Source organism: Schistocerca gregaria, chromosome X (assembly GCF_023897955.1).
Source record: "Schistocerca gregaria isolate iqSchGreg1 chromosome X, iqSchGreg1.2, whole genome shotgun sequence".
Classification (NCBI taxonomy): Eukaryota; Metazoa; Arthropoda; class Insecta; order Orthoptera; family Acrididae; genus Schistocerca; species Schistocerca gregaria.
Window position 1 is genome coordinate 488,067,639 of NC_064931.1, and position 25,483 is coordinate 488,093,121.

Sequence of the window (25,483 nt, forward strand, 5' to 3'; positions counted from 1 at the left end):
TAGGGCACCTCCCTCTTTACTGGCAAAGTATGTGACAGAAATACTAAGCCCATATTTGGGTAAGTACTCTGATCATATTCGCAATTCTGTAGATTTTGTAAAACAGCTTGACAACTTCAGGGAGTAAGGCTTAGATATCCTGGTGAGTTTTTGTCATTTTGTTATCCACCAGGGTACCTCTATGACAGTCACTAGAGTTTATTGATGAGAAATTTGATACCAAGACCACTGATCTTTTCAGGTGTGTCCTGACTTCCACATATTTTCTGTTTAATGGAGAATACTACGAACAAATGGAAGAAGTCACATTGGGCAACCCACTCTCACTTGTGGTCATGAACTTGTATATGAAGTACTTTGATGAGGAAGCTCTAGTGTCAACCAAATGGAAATCCACGTGTTTTTTCCGTTAAGTGGACGAGATGTTCGTCATCAGGCCCTATCGAAGGGGCAAACTCTTGACTTCCTTACATGTTTGACTCCATACATTCCAACATCAAATTCAGTATGGAGATTGAACCAGAAGAAAGATTACCATTCCTATATGTCATGGTCAAAATAAGAACTGATGGCACTGTGGGCCATTGTGTGTATCAGAAGAAAATGCACACTGACCTGTATTTGAATGTAAACGCTGCCACCACCCTTGGCAGAGGAATGGGATACTAAAAACACTAGTACACAGGCTGTGTACCATTTCAGATGCAGTGTGTCTGCCCCAGGAGCTGGAACACCTCAGAACTGTATTCCGAAAAAATGTGTGCCCAAAATGAACGATTAGGTGCACTCTCAACCTCACCAGAGCTATACAACCTGTGGAGACAGAAGCAGCCACGGAGAAAGAGGCAGCCACTGCTTTTATACTGTACACTGGCACATATCGAAGGAGCACCAAGTAAAATCTGTCTTTTGCCCACCCAATAAAACACGAGCATTATTGAGAAATGTCGAAGATGATCACAGTTTGTGAAAGGCTGGTGTATACCAGATTCCATGTCAATGTGGGAAGACATATATTGGACAGACCGTGAGCACTGTTGAAGATCGTTGCCGAGAACACCAGAGGCACATTCAGCTGACGTATCCCAACAAGTCAGCAGTTACAGAGCACTGTTCTCAGAATCACGTGATGTAGTATGAACATACCAGGATCTTGGCACATACTTCCAAATACTGGGGCAGCGTCATTAGATAGGCCATAGAAATTCATCGCTGGGACGATCTCATCAACCAAGATTGTGGCGATAATCTTCACAAGGTTTGAGAACCTTAGCAAACAAAACTATCTGGTGACCAGGGCAGACAAAGAACTTACATCAGTGCCATCACAGATGCTGATGCTAGTATTCCCGCAACTGCAGACACGGATGCATGGCCGCAGACACGGCCACGAGTGTGGACTGTGGATGGAGCATCTTGCGGGGCAAGGGATTAGTAGCTGGCCCTGTGCCCTCAGGAGCTCAATTTGTCAGTGCACCTGACAACGGTGACATGTCTGATCGCTGAAATATTGTGCCTTTTGGACACAGTGAACTGGTAGTACAGCAATGGACTATTATAAAGTATTACTATTTTTCACTTAAACTGAATTCTTTTGTTACATGTGTCCTGCCACAATGCATTACTTGGTTATAGTCTCCTCATAACTGGATTTATAATATACAGTGTTGACTATACACTCATGAATTATTTTCCCATACCTTTAAGCATACAGCAGACTGCTTCACTGCATGCATGTGCACAGTCTGTACACCCTGCCTGGTGGGCAGGGCTGTGCCTGTATGTGCCCAGCTGCCCTCCAGTGAGTGTGCCCACTGGAACAGCATGTTCTATGTCATAAGATACTTCGACAGAATACAAAGTTGTTCGTAATGGTGATAAAATACACGAGAAGAGTATTGTGCTCTAACTCACAAGACATTTTGACAGAATACAAAGCCGTTCAGGAGTCATTTTACTAACAGTGAATTATAGAAAACTAACAGTATTTTTTCCAGGAATATAAATAAAATGGCATAACAGTAATGATACAGTCTGTGGATGGCCTTCTTACCTTCTTATGTAGTATTACAAAAGGGAGGGGGAGGGGGGGGGGGCGTGTTTGCTGGCCTATTTGTGTAAGGTACTGCACAAGCCTTAGTTTTTGCCACCAGAGTACTATCAATACTGTAGTGTGAGCATGAGTTGCCATGCACTGTATTAAAAAAAATTTCTAAAGGAAAAACATCTTAAGAACTTACTTTCCTTTTTTTATATGTTAAGTCAGACTGTACTGTATATCAGTAGCACAGGTGGGTTAGCTATGTGGAGTTATTAACATCTATAAGCTTTCTTTATATAAAAACAGGATCAGTGTGACTAAGACAGATACAATTTAATGTAACTTCTTGAGATGACCTATTTTGCATATCGAGACATATTGACAAATGATTTACCTGTATTAATTTAAGAGATGAAAATGTAGCATAAGTCATCTATATGAAAAGCAAAAGGGAGACATAGTGGCCATATATAACAGTTCATGTTAGAAGAAACTATGTATTGACTATGTATAGGGAGCTGCAGCAAAGGAGGCAGGCAAGGGGAAGGGGGAAGAATAAGGACTGTTAATTCTTGTAAGAAAATTGCTTAAAGAGAGAAGCTCAGAGGTGGGAGGGTCATAATGGATAGTGGGAGGGGACTGGGGGAAGGGAGAACGGGAAGATGGGATGACAACCTCATAATATGTCATCAGAAATGTTGAAGTTATTGTCTGCTGATTCTAATTGGTCATTGAGAATATTTTGACGGCTGAGTGAGGTGGCGCAGTGGTTAGCTCACTGAACTCGCATTTTGAAGGACAATGGCTCAATCCAGATTTAGGTTTTCCGTGATTTCCCTAAATTGCTGCAGGCAAATGCCAGGATGGTTCCTCTGAAAGGGCACAACACAACACAATCTGATATTGCGCTACATCTCTAATGACCTTGGTGCCGTTGGGATATCTTCCTTCCTTCCTTCCTTCCTTCCTTCCTTCCTTCCAAACATATTGACTTTGGTGCTTCAGATGTTTGTATATTTGCATACACTCTAAAATGTTTTTAATAGCTCCACAGATGAACTCGCTTCCACTGTGGGGCACACAGTTTGTGTTATTGACTTTTTATTTCCTCTGTTTTATATATATTTGACAAGCCAATGTCACATGTTTGTTTTATGAATGGAGTGTGCTCTTTTTACAGTTTTGTGATTCATACACAGTAATATTATTTCCAGAAGATATGCACAAATATTGTGAGCTGTTAATTTTCCACTTGTATGTTGGTTGCAGATGTCATAGTAATGTTTTTTTCCTGGTGTATTGTAGATACGAAAATGGTAGCTAGCCTCTGTTGAAACTGGCCATTGAGAAAATAAAAATATTTCAATATGCGATATTGGCTGCAAAAATTCTTATTTATCACAAAAAATATGAACGCAGCCAGCAACATGTGCAACTTAAATTTTTATTTGTAACAAGTTCATGTAGGGACAGGAAGACAATATAAAGTACCTCTCTTTGTTATCCAGAATCTTGAATACACTGCATTGCTTTGAGACTACTTTTGTACTTTTTGCTCAGACTGTTTTCTTACACATGTGACGTATGTCGCCATGTTCTCTGCACTACCATCTGTGGTTCTTACTTGTTGTTTCATCTTCATTATTTGACCCACTACTGATACAGGTAATATTTGACCAAGTGCTGTTTACAGGTAATACCGTATTTACTCGAATCTAAGCCGCACCTGAAATTTGAGACTCGAAATTCAAGGAGAAAGAAAAGTTTTAGTCCGCACCTCCAAATTGAAACAATGTTGGTCCATTGTAATATGAGACACAATTTAGGTCGAATGAATGACGATACACCTACAGTAGTTTGGTGCAAGTCCTAAGCTTAGCAGTTAAGCTTTACCAGGTAGCCATTGCTATGCGTCAGGCGCTCCGTCCGTATTTATATGGGTACCCTTCCTTTTTCACGTGCTTCGTCTGGTTTGAATCGATTGCTTATTTTGCTTTGATCTGATAAGTGCCGTTTTCTTTGTTATAGGTGTTTACGTCACTCTAAGCTGAAAATGCTTTACTGTACTGTGTCATGTATTGTCACATTCTGATAGTGCGTGTTTACGGCCTGTCGCCGCTCACGGCATTGCTTGCTTTTGTGCGCGCTACTGCCGCTTACAATTAAAAAAAAAAAAGAGGAATCGTCTCATTAGCGAAACAATGGCAAGAGACTGCTATTTATTGTTACTTACACTGCTGCTTTCTTTGATAATGATCAACAAGAACCAAATAATAGACTTGCGTATGATAGAACATGTTCTGAACGAGAGTTAGGCGAAAATTTTTCTACGTTTGAAAATCTTTGCGGCTGCTTCTTTAGTAGGTCAAATTCTGCACAGAAATTAGTCATCTTAGATTAAAAAATCTAGTCAGTTGCCGTGCTTCATTTCTGACTGTATCACTATTAGGCATCAGAATAATACGAATATAAACATCCCCCAGGGGCTCAGCATTCACTTGCTGAGTACGGGCTTGGCGACCCCGGGGTCCTGAGCTGGGGACTGGTCTGCGCCGCCAGTGTCCTGTCACCGTAACCCCCGGACATGCTTCAGCGACCACCGTACGGCGCGGCGGTGAAATGTTGTGTGCTGCGGGGAATGGTAATCTTGGCTTGACCGCCTGGATTGCGAGGAAGGCCAACCTCTATAAAAACCCCTCAATCTTTCGGTGTGCTCCGCGCCTAGAAGATGCATGGCTGTTGGGGTGGAACAGTCGCAAGCGGGCAACCTCTAGGGCACCTGCCGCACCCCAGTTGTATAAGGCTTACTCAGGCACGCGGGGCTCTGTCTGAGCGGACTTTTAGTTCCCTAGCTGCTCGTGGGACCACAATGGACCCTTCGACCTCTACATTTCCCCCTACCAGTGGCTTGGGTGGGCCGCTGGTAGGAAAACACACCCAATCGAAAAAGCGGCTACGCGCTGCGAGTCCTCCAGCGCCTGGTGTTGCTAGAGATTTAACAGAATGTAGTAACGGAGCACATGCTGATAATCAGAATGTGTTTTTGATTATTAAAAGGAAGGAGGGTAGCTTTGAGAGGGTTTCTCCCTTTTACATCCACAAGGGTCTTGAGGGAATTGCAGGAACACTGAAATCTGTAAAGCGACTGCGCAATGGGACTCTGTTAGTTGAAACTTCTAGTTCCCGTCAAGTCGCTGCCCTTCGGAAAGCAAATTGTCTAGGAGAGTACGCTGTCGAGAGCGAGCTCCACTCCACTTTGAACTATAGTAAGGGTGTTGTGACGTGTAGGGACTTGGTGGATATCCCCATAGACGTGCTAAAATCTGAGTGGGCTGACGAAGGAATTGTTGATGTGCAGCACATTATGAAACGAGTCAATGGGGACCTCGTCAAATATGACTCGTTTATTCTCACATTCAGTTGCCCGAGACTCCCGGAGCATGTTAAAGCGGGGTTCTTACGTTTGTCCGTACGGCCCTATTTCCCCAACCCAATGCGCTGTTTTAAATGTCAGCGCTTTGGGCATACTACGTTGGGGTGCAATGGAATAGCCACGTGTGGTAAATGTGGTCAGCCTGCCCATGACGGAGCCGATTGTTCATCGCCTGTGAAGTGCGTGAATTGCTCTGGGAGTCACCCTGTCTGGAGCCGGATCTGCCCCATCTATCTCGAAGAGCGGAAGGTACAGGAGATTAAAACATCTAAGCGCATCCCCTATGGTGAGGCCAAGAAGATCTTTAAGGCCATGCAACCTCCTGTGTTTTCCACATCTTTCGCTTCCGCTCTCAAAAAACCGGTACAACTGGCCACTGTTGCTACACAAACGGAGCTTGCTAGTGTTAGCACTAAAACCTGCGCTTGCCAGTGCACTTGTGCTGCTGCGGTTGTTTTGCAATCTGCGGCTCTCCCCGCTACATCGGACAAGGCCGTGGTTGCTGACATTGAGGTACTTCCAGCCTCCCCCCATATGGCGCCTTCTGCCCAGGCGAGTCAACCTCCAACTTTTGACAAATCTCTGCATTCCAAGCCCCCCAAGACAAAGCCTCAGAAGATGAAGGTTCTGCCACCTGAGGAGACTAGTCAGCGTCGGTCCGATGATGATGCCATCGTACTGTCTGACATCTCCCGTGGGTCGTCATCGGATCTTATGGACATTGATGTCGACCGGGGGCGATCTTCTCGCCCCAGGAATAAATCTCCGGCCAGTACGGTCTCTCCTCCAAAGCACAGAGGCAGGGTGAAAGTTCAGCCACCCTGATCACTGGCTCCCATATTACAGTGGAACCTGAATGGTTTCAGGACGCATGTGGCCGAATTACAACTCCTCATACGAGAGTGCCCCTTGTGCTTATGTATCCAAGAGACACATTTTCGGGCCACTGATTCTCCTTCTTTACGCGGCTATACCGCATATCGAAAAGATGATCTGACGGGGCAAAGGGCAAAGGGCGGTGTTGCGGTTTTTGTCCGTGATGTGCACCCCTCATCTGAGCTCCCTCTCGTCACCGACATGCAAGCAGTTGCAGTTGACATTCTTGTGGGTCGGAGGCTCAGTCTGTTCTGTTTATTTACCACCTCCGGATGCGATTGACACTGAGGCCCTCACGGACCTTATTAGCCAACTCCCTCGCCCATTTCTTCTTCTGGGGGACTTCAACGCTCATAATGTCTTATGGGGCTCTCCGACAACTTGCCCCAGGGGTCGCATTCTGGAAAGCGTCATGATGTCTGAAGAACTGTGCCTCCTCAACTCTGGTGCTCCCACTCATTTCTGTACTGCTTCCGGATCGTCATCGGCTATTGACCTTTCCTTTTGCTCTCCAGCACTCGCAGATTCTGCTCTGTGGGAGGCTGCAGCTGACCTCCATTCTAGTGACCACTTCCCCCTCTGGATTCGCCTCCTGGATGAGGCTGTGGCATTACCAGTGCCACCCCGGTGACACCTTTGCAGAGCTGACTGGACACTTTTCAGCCAACTGGCTGTTTTGGAACACCGTGCCAGCGTCCACGAATGGGTAGACCATGTTGCAGCCGTGATCTCTCATGCTGCTGAATTGTCCATCCCACGGTCATCCGGTCATCCCAAGAGGCGTCCTGTCCCTTGGTGGACCACTGAGTGCCACTCAGCCATCCGCGCCCGCCGTGCAGCACTGCGCCGCTTCAAGTGCCGTCCCTCAGCTGACAATCTTGCGGCCTTTCGGGTGGCAAGGGCCAGAGCGCGGCGGGTGATTAAAGAGAGCAAACGACGGTCATGGCAATCGTTCTTGAATTCCATCTCTCGCTCCACTAGTTCTACGAAAGTATGGGAAGCCATCAGGAGGATTTCCGGGAAACTCAGCCAGCTACCTGTCACGGCATTGCTGCATCAGGGATGTCTCCTCACGGCGCCGAGAGACATTGCCCAGACACTGGCCATGCATTTTGCGGAATCTACCGCCACTATTAACTGTGATACAGATTTCTGCCGTTACCGCACTGCCGTCGAAAGGGGTCACTTGGACTTCCGGTCTCTAAATTCTGAACCCTATAACTGCCCCTTCACAATGTGGGAACTGGATTCTGCGCTGTCTGTGGCTCATGATACTGCGCCTGGTCATGATCAAATCCGGTACAGCATGCTGCGGCACCTGTCGCTGCCATCCAAGGAAGTTCTCCTGAACTGTTTCAATATGATATGGTTATCTGGCACGTACCCTGACTCGTGGAGGGAGGCAATTTTGATTCCCCTCCTCAAACCAGGGAAGGACCGAACGCATCCCAGTAGTTATCGGAGTATTGCCTTGACGAGCTGTGTTGGGAAGACGTTGGAACGCATGGTCAACCGCCGCCTGGTTTGGCTGCTCGAGACCAGGCAGCTCCTTAGCCCCTCTCAGTGTGGCTTTCGGATATGTCGTTCCACTATAGACAACTTGACCCTGCTTGAGGCCGCCATCCAGCAGGCCTTTCTACGTAACCAGCATTGTCTAGGGGTCTTCTTTGACATTAATAAGGCGTATGACACTACTTGGCGCCGCCTTATCCTCAATCAACTCCATGAGTGGGGCTTTCGTGGCCGTCTCCCCATCTTCTTTGGTCCTTTCTTTCTCACCGCCTCTTTCGGTATCGGGTTGGTAATGTGCTATCGGATTTGTACGTGCAGGAGAATGGTGTTCCTCAGGGCAGCGTTTTAAGTGTCACCCTCTTTGCCGTTGCTATTAACAGTATCACGTCCACTATCCAGAGTCCTGCCCAATGCTCCTTGTTTGTGGACGATTTTGCTGTTTTCTGTTCTCCCTCCAGTCTTGTCAGTGCTAGTCGGCAGTTACAGCTTACGATAAAGCGCTTAGAGGCATGGACTGCAAAGACGGGTTTTACCTTTTCTGCAGACAAATCTGTGTGTGTTCATTTTAATCGTTCTCGGCGTCTTTTTCCCTCCCCTGAATTGCGTCTGAGGGACACCGTTCTTCCTTTTAGAGACACTGTGAGGTTCCTGGGCCTCACTTTTGATTCCAAGTTGTCGTGGTTGCCTCACCTTAAAGACCTCAAGGTGCGGGCCCTGAAGGCACTGAATATTTTGAAGTGTCTGAGCCATCGGTCCTGGGGAGCAGATCGGGCGCGTCTGCTGCAGTTTTATAGGGCTTTCGTCCGATCGCGTCTTGACTATGCTTGCACCGTGTATGGGTCAGCAAGGCCTTCGTATCTGAAGATCCTTGACGCAGTACACCATGAGGGTATCAGGCTGGCCACTGGTGCCTTCCGTACCAGTCCCATCCCCAGCCTGTGTGCTGAGGCAGGGGAACCGCCGCTCGCCATCCGGCGGAAACTCCTCATGGTGCGACGGGTGTGTCATTTCCTTGCCTGTCCTGCCTCCCCTGCGTACCCTACCGTTGCCCGACCGCCTATGGAACGTCTCTTTTCCAGTCGTCCCAGGGCAACAAAACCATTTGGGATTCGTGCCAAGCATTTGCTTGAGTCCCTTGGTGTGGAGCGTGTGGCCCCCCAACGACAAGGTTTTACTCGCCTGCCTCCCTGGTTGCTCCAGAGGCCCAGCATCCTTTTAGACTTGTCGGAGAACCGGAGGAACTGCACTCCGGCGTTTGTTTTTACCTCCTTATTTTACGATATTTTAAACCAGCATCCGGACCATGTACCTGTATTCACAGATGGCTCTAAACAGGGGGACACTGTTGGTTGTGCTGTTGTTTTCCCTGATCGAGTCGTCAAGTTACGGCTTCCTGCGGTGTTTACCATCCTCGATGCCGAATTGTTTGCAATATTGCGGGCATTGGAGCAGATGAGATGTGTTCCCAGTATTAAGTTCCTCATCTGTTCTGACTCCCTGAGTGCCCTTCAGACCATTCAACACTTGTACCCAGCGGATACGGTCGTCCAGAACATCCATGATGCCCTACTCCACCTGCAACGGCAGGGGAAGGAGGTTTCTTTCTGCTGGGTGCCGGGGCACGTGGGTATTAGGGGCAACGAACTGGCGGATGTGGCTGCCAAAGATGCATGTTCCCTCCCTCACGTTGTTGAATGTGCCGTCCCCCTCCATGCTGTAACCTCCCTTTTGCGTTTTCGTGTTATGCATCAATGGGAAGAGGAGTGGTTGGCAGTTTCTGACAATAAGCTGCGTCTGGTAAAGGCCACTACGCGACCATGGCGTACGTCCTACCAGTCATACAGGCGGTATGAGGTTCTCCTCACTCGCCTCCGCATTGGACACAGTCCCTTCACGCATGGTTTTTTACTCCAGCGGGAGGACCCCCCAATCTGCAGTGCTTGTGGCGTCCAGATTACTGTCCGCCACATTTTACTTGACTGTCTTTTATTCTCTGACCAGAGGGCGGTGGTTTCCTTGCCACCGGATTTGCCCTCTATTTTGCAAGACGACGCAGCGACTGTCGTTAAGGTTTTACGGTTTTGTGTCCTGTCCAATCTGTTGCCTCGGATTTTAGGGAGAAGGTTTTAATGTGCTGCTGGGTGACTGGCTCACCCAGTTTTTAGGTAAGAGGTCCGCCAGTCACGATTACCTCCTTGTTTCACTTCGGTATCTGTTCTCTTTTCCTTGTGTTTCCTTTCCTTTTTTAGTGTGTTTCTTCTCCTCTTGTTTTGCCTCTGTATGTGCGCATTTGGAACTGCGTCAGGCCTGTGTCTTTTAGCCGTTCTCCTTGTTCGGCGTCGTCTTCGTCCCTTCACCGCCTGTGCTCCTGTTTCTATGCGCTTGGGCGCTGATGACCACGCTGTTTAGCGCCCGTAAACCTCAAACACACACACACACACACACACACACACACACACACACACACACACACACGAATATAAACATGACACGATACGTATATTCTTCTGCGTTTGCTGTTGTCTCACTTCAGTTTCGTAGTTTATTAGACAGACAGGATTTAAATGAGATAGCAGCAAACACGAAACAATACATGGCAAAGTGTATATATTCATATTATTCTTATGATGAAGAGAATACTGTATGTGATTCACATTTCATCAGGTTCCTATTAGCAACCATCTCTTCTCACAGGTAGGAAAAAATTCAAAACGAAGAGTTGGCCATACTGACAAACATCCCAAACAGTCTTGCCCGTCGGATTTTCGTAGTACATTGAAATTCTGCTACATTCAAAGATGAACAATACGGAATTGGTATTTAGTTCGTTGGATGAAAATGCAGCGGTCGAAACTTGGGGTGGAGAAAAAAGCTTTTCTTCCACCTTTTTTTTTTTTTTACTGACGCAGAGGGGTTTGGCGCCAGTATTTATCTTTGTGCCTACAAAGCATGCCTGTGTAACGCTACATATATTCAACGGCAGAAGTTAATTGTGGCGGCACCTACCAATATTTTTCAGAACTTCTGCTTGCTTTGCACTTGATTCTAAGCTGCAGGCAGTTTTTTTGGAATACAAAACTGGAGAAAAAGTGCGGCCTAGATTCGAGTAAATACAGTACATTTTTGTGTATATACACTGAGGTGACAAAAGTCAAGTGAGAGCAATGTGCACAAACACAGGTGGCAGTAGTACATCTACATGACTACTCTGCAATTCACATTTAAGTGCTTGGCAGAGGGTTCATCGAACCACAATCATACTATCTCTCTACTATTCCACTCCCGAACAGCGAGCGGGAAAAACGAACACCTAAACCTTTCTGTTCGAGCTCTGATTTCTCTTATTTTATTTTGATGATCATTCCTACCTATGTAGGTTTGGCTCAACAAAATATTTTCGCATTCGGAAGAGAAAGTTGGTGACTGAAATTTCGTAAAAAGGTCTCGCCGCGACGAAAAACGTCTATTCTTTAATGACTTCCATCCCAACTCGTGAATCATATCTGCCACACTCTCTCCCCTGTAACGTGATAATACAAAACGAGCTGCCCTTTTTTGCACCCTTTCGATGTCCTCCGTCAATCCCACCTGGTAAGGATTCCACACCGCGCAGCAATATTCTAACAGAGGACGAACGAGTGTAGTGTAAGCTGTCTCTTTAGTGGACTTGTTGCATCTTCTAAGTGTCCTGCCAATGAAACGCAACCTCTGGCTCGCCTTCCCGACAATATTATCTATGTGGTCCTTCCAACTGAAGTTGTTCGTAATTTTAACACCCAGGTACTTAGTTGAATTGACAGCCTTGAGAATTGTACTATTTATCGAGTAATCGAATTCCAACGGATTTCTTTTGGAACTCATGTGGATCATCTCACACTTTTCGTTATTTAGCGTCAACTGCCACCTGACGCACCATACAGCAATCTTTTCTACATCGCTTTGCAACTGATACTGGTCTTCGGATGACCTTACTAGACGGTAAATTACAGCATCATCTGCGAACAGTCTAAGAGAACTGCTCAAATTGTCACCCAGGTCATTTATATAGATCAGGTACAGTAGAGGTCCCAGGACGCTTCCCTGGGGAACACCTGATATCACTTCAGTTTTACTCGATGATTTGCCGTCTATTACTACGAACTGCGACCTTCCTGATAGGAAATCACGAATCCAGTCGCACAACTGAGACGATACCCCATAGCTCCGCAGCTTGATTAAAAGTCGCTTATGAGGAACGGTGTCAAAAGCTTTCCGGAAATCTAGAAATACGGAATCAACTTGAGATCCCCTGTCGATAGCGGCCATTACTTCGTGCGAATAAAGAGCTAGCTGCGTTGCACAAGAGCGATGTTTTCTGAAGCCATGCTGATTACGTGTCAATAGATCTTTCCCTTCGAGGTGATTCATAATGTTTGAATACAGTATATGCTCCAAAACCCTACTGCAAACCAACGTCAATGATATAGGTCTGTAGTTAAATGGATTACTCCTACTACCCTTCTTGAACACTGGTGCGACCTGCGCAATTTTCCAATCTGTAGGTACAGATCTATCGGTGAGCGAGCGGTTGTATATGAGTGCTAAGTAGGGAGCTATAGTATCAGCGTAATCTGAAAGGAACCTAATCGGTATACAATCTGGACCTGAAGACTTGCCCGTATCAAGCGATTTGAGTTGCTTCGCAACCCCTAAGGTATCTACTTCTAAGAAACTCATGCTAGCAGATGTTCGTGTTTCAAATTCTGGAATATTCCATTCGTCTTCCCTGGTGAAGGAATTTCGGAAAACTGCGTTCAAGAACTCCGCTTTAGCGGCACAGTCATCGATAACAGTACCATCGGCACTGCGCAGCGAAGGTATTGACTGCATCTTGCCGCTTATGTACTTTACATAGGACCAGAATTTCTTCGGATGTTCTACCAAATTTCGAGACAATGTTTCGTTGTGGAACCTATTAAAGGCATCTCGCATCGAAGTACGTGCCAAATTTCGCGCGTCTGTAAATTTTAGCCCATCTTCGGGATTTCGCGTTCTTCTGAACATCGCATGCTTTTTCCGTTGCCTCTGCAACAGCGTTCGGACCTTTTTTGTGTACCACGGGGGATCCGTTCCATTTCTTACCAATTTATGAGGTATGAATATCTCAATTGCTGTTGCTTCGATATCTTTGAATTTGAGCCACATCTCGTCTACATTCGCATAGTCAGTTCGGAAGGAATGGAAATTGTCTTTTAAGAAGGCTTCTAGTGGCACTTTATCCGCTTTTTTAAATAAAATTATTTTGCGTTTGTTTCTGATGGATTTGGAAGAAATGGTATTGAGCCTTGCTACAATGACCTTGTGATCACTAATCCCTGTATCAGTCATGATGCTCTCTATCAGCTCTGGATTGTTTGTGGCTAAGAGGTCAAGTGTGTTTTCGCAACCATTTACAATTCGCGTGGGTTCGTGGACTAACTGCTCAAAATAATTTTCGGAGAAAGCATTGAGGACAATCTCGGAAGATGTTTTCTGCCTACCACCGGTTTTGAACAAGTATTTTTTCCAACATACCGAGGGTAGGTTGAAGTCCCCACCAACTACACTCCTGGAAATTGAAATAAGAACACCGTGAATTCAATGTCCCAGGAAGGGGAAACTTTATTGACACATTCCTGGGGTCAGATACGTCACATGATAACACTGACAGAACCACAAGCACATAGACACAGGCAACAGAGCATGCACAATGTCGGCACTAGTACAATGTATATCCACCTTTCGCAGCAATGCAGGCTGCTATTCTCCCATGAAGATGATCGTAGAGATGCTGGATGTAGTCCTGTGGAACGGCTTGCCATGCCATTTCCACCTGGCGCCTCAGTTGGACCAGTGTTCGTGCTGGACGTGCAGACCGCGTGAGACGACGCTTCATCCAGTCCCAAACATGCTCAATGGGGGACAGATCCGGAGATCTTGCTGGCCAGGGTAGTTGACTTACACCTTCTAGAGCACGTTGGGTGGCACGGGATACAAGCGGATATGCATTGTCCTGTTGGAACAGCAAGTTCCCTTTTCGGTCTAGGAATGGTAGAACGATGGGTTCGATGACGGTTTGGATGTACCGTGCACTATTCAGTGTCCCCTCGACGATCACCAGAGGTGTACGGCCAGTGTAGGAGATAGCTCCCCACACCATGATGCCGGGTGTTGGCACTGTGTGCCTCGGTAGTATGCAGTCCTGATTGTGGCGCTCACCTGCACGGCGCCAAACACGCATATACGACCATCATTGGCACCAAGGCAGAAGCGACTCTCATCGCTGAAGACGACACGTCTCCATTCGTCCCTCCATTCACGCCTGTCGCGACACCACTGGAGGCGGGCTGCACGATGTTGGGGGGTGAGCGGAAGACGGCCTAACGGTGTGCGGGACCGTAGCCCAGCTTCATGGAGACGGTTGCGAATGGTCCTCGCCGATACCCCAGGAGCAACAGTGTCCCTATGGTCTTGGCGTGCATCCGTGCGTCGCTGCGGTCCGGTCCCAGGTCGACGGGCACGTGCACCTTCCGCCGACCACTGGCGACAACATCGATGTACTGTGGAGACCTCACGCCCCACGTGTTGAGCGAATCTGCGGTACGGCCACCCGGCCTCCCGTATGCCCACTATACGCCCTCGCTCAAAGTCCGTCAACTGCACATACGGTTCACGTCCACGCTGTCGCGGCATGCTACCAGTGTTAAAGACTGCGATGGAGCTCCGTATGCCACGGCAAACTGGGTGACACTGATGGCGGCTGTGCACAAATGCTGCGCAGCTAGCGCCATTTGACGGCCAACACCGCGGTTCCTGGTGTGTCCGCTGTGCCGTGCGTGTGATAATTGCTTGTACAGCCCTCTCGCAGTGTCCGGAGCAAGTATGGTGGGTCTGACACACCGGTGTCAATGTGTTCTTTTTTCCATTTCCAGGAGTGTATAACCGTATGAGTGCGGTATTTTTTTGTTACGAGACTCAAACTTTCTCTGAACTGTTCCGCAACTGTATCATCGGAGTCTGGGGGTCGGTAGAAGGAGCCAATTATTAACTTAATTCGGCTGTTAAGTATAACCTCCACCCACACCAATTCGCACGGAGTATCTACTTCGACTTCACTACAAGATAAACCACTACTGACAGACACAAACACTCCACCACCAATTCTGCCTAATCTGTCTTTCCTGAACACCGTCTGAGACTTCATAAAAATTTCTGCAGAACTTATTTCAGGCTTTAGCCAGCTTTCTGTACCTATAACGATTTCAGCTTCTGTGCTTTCTATTAGCGCTTGAAGCTCAGGGACTTTTCCAGCGCAACAACAACAGTTTACAACTATAATTCCGACTGTTCCTTGATCCAAGCACGTCCTGTAATTGCCAAGCACCCTTTGACATTGCAGCCCATCCCGCACTTTCCCGAGGCCTTCTAACCTAAAAAACCGCCCAGTCCATGCCACACAGCCTCCGCTACCCGTGTAGCCGCCAGCTGAGTGTAGTGAACTCCTGACCTATTCAGCGGAACCCGAAACCCCACCACCCTATGGCGCAAGTCAAGGAATCTGCAGCCAATACGGTCGCAAAACCGTCTGAGCTTCTGATTCAGACCCTCCACCCGGCTCTGCACCAAAGGTCCGCAGTCGGTTCTGTCAACGATGCTGCAGGTGGTGAGCTCTGCCTTCATCTCATAAGCAAGACCGGCAGCCTTCACCAAATCAGATAGCCGCTGGAATCCAGAGAGAATTTCCTCAGATCCAAAGCGACACACGTCATTAGTGCCGACATGTGCCACCACCTGCAGCTGGCTGCACCCTCTGCTCTTCATGGCATCCGGAAGGACCCTTTCCACATCAGGAATGACTCCTCCCGGAATGCACACGGAGTGCACACTGGATTTCTTCCCCTCCTTAGCCGCCATATCCCTAAGGGGCCCCATTACGCGCCTAACATTGGAGCTCCCAACATGGACACACAGTATAAAAGGGCAGTGCATTGGTGGAGCTGTTAATTGTACTCAGGTGATTGATGTGAAAAGGTGTCCGATGTTGTTATGGCCGCTCCATGGGGATTAACAGGCTTTGGACAGAGAATGGTAGCTGAAGCTAGATGCATTGGAAATTCAATTTCAGAAATTGTTAGGGAATTCCAGGACTCATAGGTTTAAGAGTGTGCCAAGAATACCAAATTTCAGCCAATACCTCTCACAATGGACACTACAGTGGGTAATGGCTTTCACTTAATGGCTGAGACAAGTGATGTTTATCTAGAGTTATTAGTGCTAACAGAGAAGCAACTGCGGTAATTGATGTGGATGTTCTATGAATGTATCTGTCACGACAGTGCTGTGAAATTTGATGTTACTGGGCTATGGTAGTAAACACTTGATGCGAGTGCCTATGCTAACTGCACGACATTGCCTGAAGTGCATCTCCTGTGCTTGTGGCCATATCAGTTGCAACCTAGATGCCTGGGAAACCGTGGCCTGATCAGATGAGTGTCGCTTTCAGTTGGTAAGAGCTGATTACGGGGTTTGAGACTGTTGCAGACTTCAAAAAGCCGTGGACCTAAATTGTCAACAAGGCTCTGTGCAAGCTGGTGGTGGTTCCATTATGATGTGGGCTGTATTTACACGCAATAGACTGGGTCCTCTGGCCCAGCTGAACTGATCATTGACTGGAAGTGGCTAAGTTCGGCTATTCGGAGACCATTTGCAGCTATTCATGGACTTAATTTTACCAGACAATGATGGAATTTTTATGACTGAGAATGTGTCATGTCACTGGGCTACAATTGTTCACGGTTGCTTTGAAGAACATTCTGGACAATTTGAGTGAATGATTTGGCCATCCAGATTGCTCGACATGAATCCCATCAAAAGTTTATGGGACATAATTGAGAGATAAGTTCGTGCACAGAATCCTGCACTGGCAAGATTTCCACTGTTACCGGCAACTATAGAGACAGCATGGCTCAATATATCTGCAAGGGACTTCTAACAAGATGTTGAGTCCATGTCACATTGATTTGCTGCACTATCCTGAACAAAAGGAGATCTGACAACAACATTGGTAGGTATCCCACGACTTTTGTCACCTCAGTGTATTTCACGTTCATAGTGTGTCACTGAGATGGTAAAGATGCTAGTTTGCCTGATATCTTTTCTTGTAACTACTCTATGAAGAATCCATGTATTTATTCCAGTGAAGTGCAATGAATTGTAAAAATCTTGTACAGGTATCACTGTGAAGCAACTTTTACTGAATATTTTCTAGGCATCTGGTCCAGTACATACACTCAATATTTCTCTTTATAATGAATTTTATGGAAGATATTTCAACTCATTCCTATTTCCTACACTTGAAGGAAGCATTCTGAGAAAAATTTTAATTTTCTTGCCTCGGTAAGTGGATGAGGTTTTCATCACATTTCATCATGGCAATTTCAAATAGTGATACTTTGTCATTCTTACTGATGTTGGTATCTCTCTTTTTGAGTGTTTCACTGTACCCACTGGACCTATTTCCGTACTCTTAAATATTTTGATAAGGTGCAAACGTGAGGAGAAAATGCATTGTACCATTCATTCCGTTTGTATGGAGTGGTGCTATAAGCTTCATACAAACAAGTTTTCTGCTTGTTTAGAAATCCAATGAATAATTGTTTGGTATCGGCATCCATGCTGATGATAATTTAATGTCCCATTTATTTGCCTTACTAGTCATGTATGGTGTAAATCTGCATCTGACCTAATTGGGAAAGAGCTGTTCATCAATTTTAATGTTTTGTCTCAGACTGTGTATTAGAGAAGGATTTTCGATGAAATTATTACAAACTTCTGTGCACCAAAGTTAACTTGTCTGTTTTTAGTATTATTGATAACACAGGCCAATGATGAAAAACTGTTTTGCTGAAAATACCTTATTCTTATGTTTTTGTAGGGTGGTAAATCCAAATATGATATTTAAAAAACTGTATCACCCACCATTTCTTCACATTTTACTGTTAAATTTATTAAATTATGCGATTTTTTAAAAGAATTTAACAGTTTTTATGTAGTTAAAATAAATGAAAAGGGAGGTGTAATGAATGTAGATGGCATTGGTAGCACTGCTGAAAAACATTTGCTGGCAAAAAAAGTCGGGAGGACGACGGTTCAATCCCGTGTCCGGCCATCCTGATTTAGGTTTCTGTGATTTCCCTAAATCGCTCCAGGCAAATGCCGGGATGGTTGCTGTGAAAGAGCACGGCCGACTTCTTTCCCCGTCCTTCCTTAATCTGATGAGACCGATGACCTTGCTGTCTGGTCTCCTTCCCCAAACAACCAGCCAACGAGGCCAAAAAAGGTCGACTCTATTTTTGTGTAAAAAAATGGTGTTTTGTTTACTGTTAGCCTAACCTCACTATGCCATCTCCTGTACATGTGCTCAGTACAATTTCTAATCGTGGTTTTAAAAGCTCTGCTGACAGTTTTTGTTATATTTGTGGTGAATTTGTGGGTAAAAAATACCAAAGAAACATTACAGACTTTGTGAAAAAGGTTTATCTATCATTTTGTATCTAAACTTGGTGATCAAGATAAATCTTGGGTGCCGCATAAGGTATGTTATGTGTGTGTTGAAGATCTGAGAAAATGGTCCAAAAAGGAGAAAAAAGCCTTTAGATTTGCTGTTTGTGTGATATGGAAGGAGCCAAGAAATCATTCTGATGATTGCTACTTTTGCAGTGTTGATATTACTGGTCATAATTCGAAAAACAAGAAGATAATAAGCTACTCTAACCTTCCGCCCGCCATCGACCAGTAGAGCATGGTGTAGATTTGCTCGTTCCTGAACCACTTGATGATTTAAATTCTATTCCAACAGAAGTATTTTCTGATGTACAGTCTGATTTAGATGAACCAGATGATGATGAATTCCATTGTAATACAGAAGGTCTACAGCCCGAAATGTTTTCAGACAGAGCTTAAGGATTTGGTTAGGGATCTGGGCTTAACAAAAGAAAGAGCTGAATTGCTTGGCTCTAGATTAAAAGAAAAGAACTTATTGGCAGTTGGAACCAGCATATTGACTGACTTATTTCCTGTTGTTCCTGTTGGATCATGTGGCAGAAGTAAAGACCTTCCATCTGGTTCTGTGGGCAGCCAAACATTTCACTTCACTCCATGTTTTACCAGCTTTCAGAGTTTCTTCTTCCACCGTTCTTTTCCATGTCTGTTTCAGGTGGCCATGTGTATGTGTCCCTTGTGGGTTCCAATCCACTGCTGCCTCTTCAACAGCTCCTCGTTGTTTGCGTATTGTGTGACCAATCCATCTCTGTTTTCTTTCCTTTATTTGTTCACAGATTGGTCGCTGATTTGTCATCTCCCACAATTCGTCGTTTGATGTAACATATGGCCACCTCACATTTATAATTTGTCAAAGACACTGGTTTATGAAGACTTGCAGCTCGTTTACAATCATGTTTGTTACCTTCCATGTTTCGCAACTATACAGGACTGACTGACTTTTCGTTGCTATTGAACAAGCGCAGCTTGGTTTGTCTTGAGATGTTCTTTTTATGCCAGACAGGGTACAGTTGTACAAAGGCTCCATTTGCCTTCCGTATCCAACTCTTTACATCCTCCTCGGCCCCTTCATCTTTACAGATGGTACTTCCTAGATATACAAAGGAGTCTACTTGTTCCAATTCCTTTCCATACACTGTTAGCTTCACTTGTTTCTCAGATCTCATACTCATTTCCTTAGTTTTCTGAACATTTATTTTAAGTCCTGAAATTACTTTGATACCATGGACTCCCTTTACATGCTCTAGGCCTTCATTGCTTTTTCCAACTTCTGCATTTAGGTCTCCCATAATAATTTAGATGTCTCTCTTAGTGGTACTTTTAATGGTGTCACTTAAGGAGAGGTAAAACTCTTTTTTTCTGTTCAGTATCCGAGGTTTCTGAAGGAGCATAGCATTGGATGACTGTGATATTTTGAATGTTTGTCTTAAAACATGCTGTCGGTAGTCTTTCTGAAACTGGTTTCCATTCCATAAGGTTCTTTTTTTGCTCCTTTTGACAAAAGTCCAACTCCATTTCTGTGCTCTGCATCCTCTCCAGTGGGTCTAGAGTATAAAAAGGTGTATCCATCTTGTGTTTGGATTTCTCCAAACTCTAGCCATCTCACCTCATGAAGTCCGAGAATGTCCATCCTGTAACTCTTCATCTCTTTTGTAACCTGTTTGTCTGTTGGCTTCTCTCAATGTTATAATATTCCAGAAACCTATTTTCGTTGTCCTTTTCATGTCAAAGGTCGTCATATTTGATTTCATCTGGCTCTTCTTTTCTGCTGTTTCTTTAATCATTTGTTTTTGGGAGTGCCAGTGATTGGCCCACTGCTCCCTAGTGTGGTGGTGGGACCGCCACCGAAGAGCCTCCAGACTTGCCCAATTTTCTTTTAAGGGTTTACTCCCTTAGGGCGGCTGGCTTCCCTATGCCTGAGAATCCCCCTACTGTTTACTATGATTTGAGATGGCAGGAAAAGGACAGGATAAGGACAGGCTTGGGATAGGTGAAAAGGACCAGTGGGCTGTTGTGGGACACACTTTGTCTGGCTCCTCTGCGTCGGCCAATCCGACATGGGTGACCCTGCTTGTAGCTAAGCTACTGCCGGCATAGCCCTCAGGATCCAGAGCAAAACCACCATATACGTGTACAGAAAGAGAGAGCAGCAATTTTCCAAGTTTTTTCAACAAGAAGGTGATTTAGTGTACTGCTCGGACATTCCTGGTCTGATGAATGAGTTTGGTATTGAATACAAAAAGGAAGACTGGAGGCTGTTCATTGATTCATCCAAAAATAGTTTAAAGGCTGTTTTAGTACACAACAGTAACATGTATGCATCTATACCTTTTGCAAATTCTGTAAATATGAAAGAAAGCAATGAAAACCTAGAAATAGTGCTAAATAAAATAGGCTATTCTGCTCATGGTTGGATGATATGTGGTGATCTAAAAGTAACATGCATACTCCTTGGTCAGCAAGGTGGCTTTACCAAATTTCCATGTTTCTTGTGTAAATGGGACAGTAGGGCTAGGGATCAACACTGGTGCAGAAAGAACTGGCCTGTGAGGGAGTCTTTAAAACATGGTGAGAAGAACATTCTATGCAAAAACATTGTAGATTCAAAAACATACTCCTGTCACCTCTACATATAAAGTTAGGCCTAATGAAACAGTTTGTAGAGGCGTTGACTAAAGATGGACCATGTTTTAAGTATTTCTGCCAAAAGTTTCCACACATTTAGAAGCTGAACTAAAAGAAGGCATCTTTGTCGGACCTGACATTAGAAAATTGATGTTTGATGTTAACTTTGAATCCACAATGATCTTAAATGAGAAAGAAGCATGGATATTATTTAAGCAAGTTGTTAACATTCTTAGGACTTGAAAAGACCCAGAATATGTTTCTGTTATAGCTACAATGTTAAAGAAGTTTAAAACTTTAGGATGTTTAATGAGCCTGATAGTTCACTTTCCGAACAGTCACTTTGATTACTTCCCGGACAATATGGGAGATGTTAGTGAGGAGCAAGGAGCGCATTTTTACCAGGACATTAAAGGGATGAAAAAACGCTACCAAGGCCGCTGGAACACCAACATGATGGAGGACTTCTGTTGGTCACTTCACTGAGAAGTTCAGCAAGCGACTCATCGTAGAAAAAGCTACACAAGTAGCTTCAATGAAAAAAAGAGAAAGAAAATACCAGCCAATTCCAGCTGACAAGTGAAGCCTCTATTAACACATATCATTGTTTTAAGTAGCTTACTCTAAATACAAACCATGCTTATGTTGGAAGAAAGCATTTCATTAATTTTCTCGTTTACTGTATAGCATAGGATCTTTATACTATATAATAAAAAGCATATTGCTTGAAAACTATGGGTGATACAAAAAAACTAAGGCTAGATTTGGATTCAGCTCATAAAAATCTATAAAGATCAGGTATCAAAGTAAAAAGAGTCTTTTAAAAAAATTTCGTTGGCCTGTGTAAATTTTTATATCAGAATTTAAAAGTTTTATATTTTATCTGAACCTGTCTGTTGTCATTATATCACAAGAGAACTGTGAGCTTTTGATCAAATAAAGGACATAAATTTCATTTCAAAACATGCACATAAAATTTCAGTGAATATGTCTAGCTCAGATAGGAAGACACACCAGCTGTTGTTTCGACATTGCATATGTGCTTCTCTCTCTGTGGACCAGTTTATAATTTTAGTGTTGTGTTGCCTATGAACAGCTGCCAAAAATTAGCTGCATTGTGAATTATGAAGTTTCTCTTTGCAAGTTATATTCCCCTGCTGCGCAGAATAAAAACAAATTGCCTTTGTAGTTTTCCAGTTGCATTTCAGGTATGCACCTAGCACCTAATCTCACATCTTTTCCAAATTCAGAATGGCCCACAAAAAAAAGGTGAAGATAATGGATATCTACCTCGTCCGTTATTGTATTCACATGGCATCCCTACGTGAGCAATGTGTTGTTTTTTATGAAGAATTTTGTCTTGTTACTGTACCAGTTCTTGGTGTAACTTCCACAGATGCATCAGGACAACTTTCACTAGATTCTGTGCTGTCTGGAGTGCGAGTGTCACTATTAGTTTATACTTGTCTTTGAGATTCACTACCTTTGGACTCTTACTCTGTAACTTGTTGCAGTTGCTCTATTACTTTCTGCTCAGACAATGTATGAGCCATTTTCGGTGGTTGTATTATGATTTATACACAACCAAACACTTCAAGAATAGCAAGATGCAGTAATCAGCTCAGAGGCTTCAGCATACATTGTAACATCATATCACACTAAAGTGCAACATGATTGAGGATGTGCAGTGCTCTTGGATGGTATAGGTGCATAAAGAAATGTTAAGTGGTCAAAAGCTGTTGACACAGCTCTAAATATACAGTGAGATGCAAAAACAAGTACAGTAACATGTCATTTAATTTTTGTGATGCAATCTCTGTGGAAAAGAAATAAGACACAGAAAAAAGTATTGTTGTAGTCAAATAAAATTTCAGAATGGTCAGTTTGACAGCGTCCATGGCTCTAGAGTTAATGAAAACTTGTAATGTCAAAAGAACGCACTTTGAAATTGAAAACAGTAGTGCACAGTTAAGTAAAGCATCCCTCAACCTAAAGGTTGGTTTCAACACTCCATTGCTTTACTTGACCTAGTCCCATGGGAGATGGTATAGCCTTGCCTTCCTTGAGCCTTTGAACTGATTTATCTAACCATTTGGGGGGGGGGGGGGGGGGCTAAAATTTAATGATGTGATTTGCCATTTTTTGTGTGAATTGCCATTTATTTATTTATTTATTTATTTTACACTGGTGAATAATACCCAGAGGTGAATAAAAGATAAGTGACAGCAAAAAATCTCAGGTGCAACAAAGGATTGAATCCTAAGCATTCGGCAGAGAACTGGAAAACAGTATGCTGCTTGATATTTTTTTTTTTTTTTTTTTTTTTTTTTTTTAGTATATAAGTTTATTTCAAATGTATTGCCTTCACTAATACATATCCTGACATTGTAGGTGGACTCGAGTCAACTTTGAGTAAACTTTGAGTAAACCATTTTTGCTGTCTGTAGTTGCTGCTCATATTATTATTTTCAGAAACACTTTAAACTTGTTTGATAATTTGCTGTTGCACGTATAATGTTTTTTACTATCTGACAGATAGTAATGTCCATCTACAATGTCAGGACATGTACTGGTGAAGGCAATAAAGCTGAAATGAGCTTATATACTAAAATAAAATATGAAGCAGCATACTGTTTTCTAGTTCTTTGCATAATGTCCTCCTGTGACATAATATATGCTGCAGGTTCCACAATAAAGAAACTAAACATTTGGGTTTGTTGTTGGACACTTACCATCATAGCCACAAAGCACATTAATGTGGCATAGCAAATAGTTCTGTCGCAATGTGAGCAGTATCATTTCTTTCATGTAAAGGTAGTATATTGCTGTGAGTTGTGTGTTGTAGAGATTATCTTGCAGCAAAACAGTATATTCATTCAAGTTTCTTGAATGGCTCAAAATAACACTAAACATTTAAGAATGTCATAAACTTATGTTTTCAGTTGGCTCATTAATGACTCCGTAAGTCAGACAACTTGAAGATCATCTAGCTTACAATTGGGTAGTTATGAACTCTTGAGGGTATAACAAAATTTGGCATTTCTAGCATGTAAGATGATGTCAGGTCCAACAAAGATGCCTTCTTTTCTATGATATTCGACTGATCTGAGAGAATTTAGGTATCTACTTTGCGCGCACGTTGTGGTACAGCAATTAGTCATGGACAGTTTTGTAGTGTGCTGATAGAAGGTTCTGAATAATAGTTTCTGCTACTACAACATTTTGTTCAATGATGACATTATTGCAGTGGACAGGAAATAGATGATTCTCCATTGTTGTTTGTTCTAGTTGTTATTACTGTGTAATTTCATACACTTGTGCAAATAACAAGGCAGTTGTTCTTAACACCTTTTTCTTGCTCATGTGGAAACACCCTTTTCAGCTAGAAACCAATCACAGTGTGTTCCAGATATTTGGATGCACCCGTTGATGTGAATACCACCTTTGCTTAGCTTTTGGTTTTCATTTGACTGAAATGCAGAATAGACGGGATGTTTTTCAATGTCAAGTATGTGCTTATGTCTATTAGAAACAACTGAAACAAAAGACTACGATAATTTCCAGTTTTTCATAGTGCAGATAATTTATTAATAGGTATTGAGCAAATCACCAAATTGTCATGGCAGCTATACATAATATTTCAACATGATAATGAGTGTTATCTCATCAAATGTGTTGCTGAAGCTGCCGGTAAGCTGAAGTGTGTTCACTTAATGCTTATGGGATTCCCTCACTCCTTGCACCCAAAATTCAGTGACTGGAATCTGAGACAATAGAATTTAGGCTACTTAGGAGAGTTGGGAGTGCTCGAAAGAGAGAGTAGCAAAGTTAGTGTGGCATCATGGTATACAGATCTTTGATAGAACACCTGTTCCACTTGTGCAGTTCAAGAAAGGAATGAAGTAAGTCCTTGGCTATAAAATGAACATATTTCTGACAGCAATCAATCATCAATCCACTGGATAATGGCAACTGATTCTGTTTGTGAAATACTGTACATGTCTACCATGATAATGTGGCGTATCACCAGAAAACTCTTTCCTATAAGGTCTTGTAAGCACTTAAACAAGGAATGTCGGAAATGGCAGTGTGTCTAGATCACTCTTTTTTTCTCTATTCAGTGTAATGTAAAAACTTGTAAATTATAGACTGCAGCGATCAGTTGTCCATTTTAAATTTTATTGTGCAGATCTAGATTTCGACTAGTAGCCATTCTCAATGCACTATTATTTTTGGTCAATGCATGTAATTCCCCGTTGGTCGAGCTTCGTTCACAGTTCATTGAACTGAAAATAATAGTGCATTGAGAATGGCTAGCTTCTAGCTGAAGTCTAGATCTGCACAATAAAATTTTAAGAGGACAACTGATTGCTGCAATCTAGAATTTAGAACTCAATATAACAGTCGCTGAGTGCAAC

The 25,483-nt window shown here is 43.8% G+C and overlaps 1 protein-coding gene across 1 annotated transcript in view; it reads left to right on the forward strand.

Moving 5' to 3' along the window:
* The window catches only part of LOC126297556 (aspartate--tRNA ligase, cytoplasmic), a 109,886-nt gene that overhangs the window by 41,262 nt on the left and 43,141 nt on the right, over positions 1-25,483 (forward strand). The gene's annotated exons all lie outside the window — the stretch shown is intronic.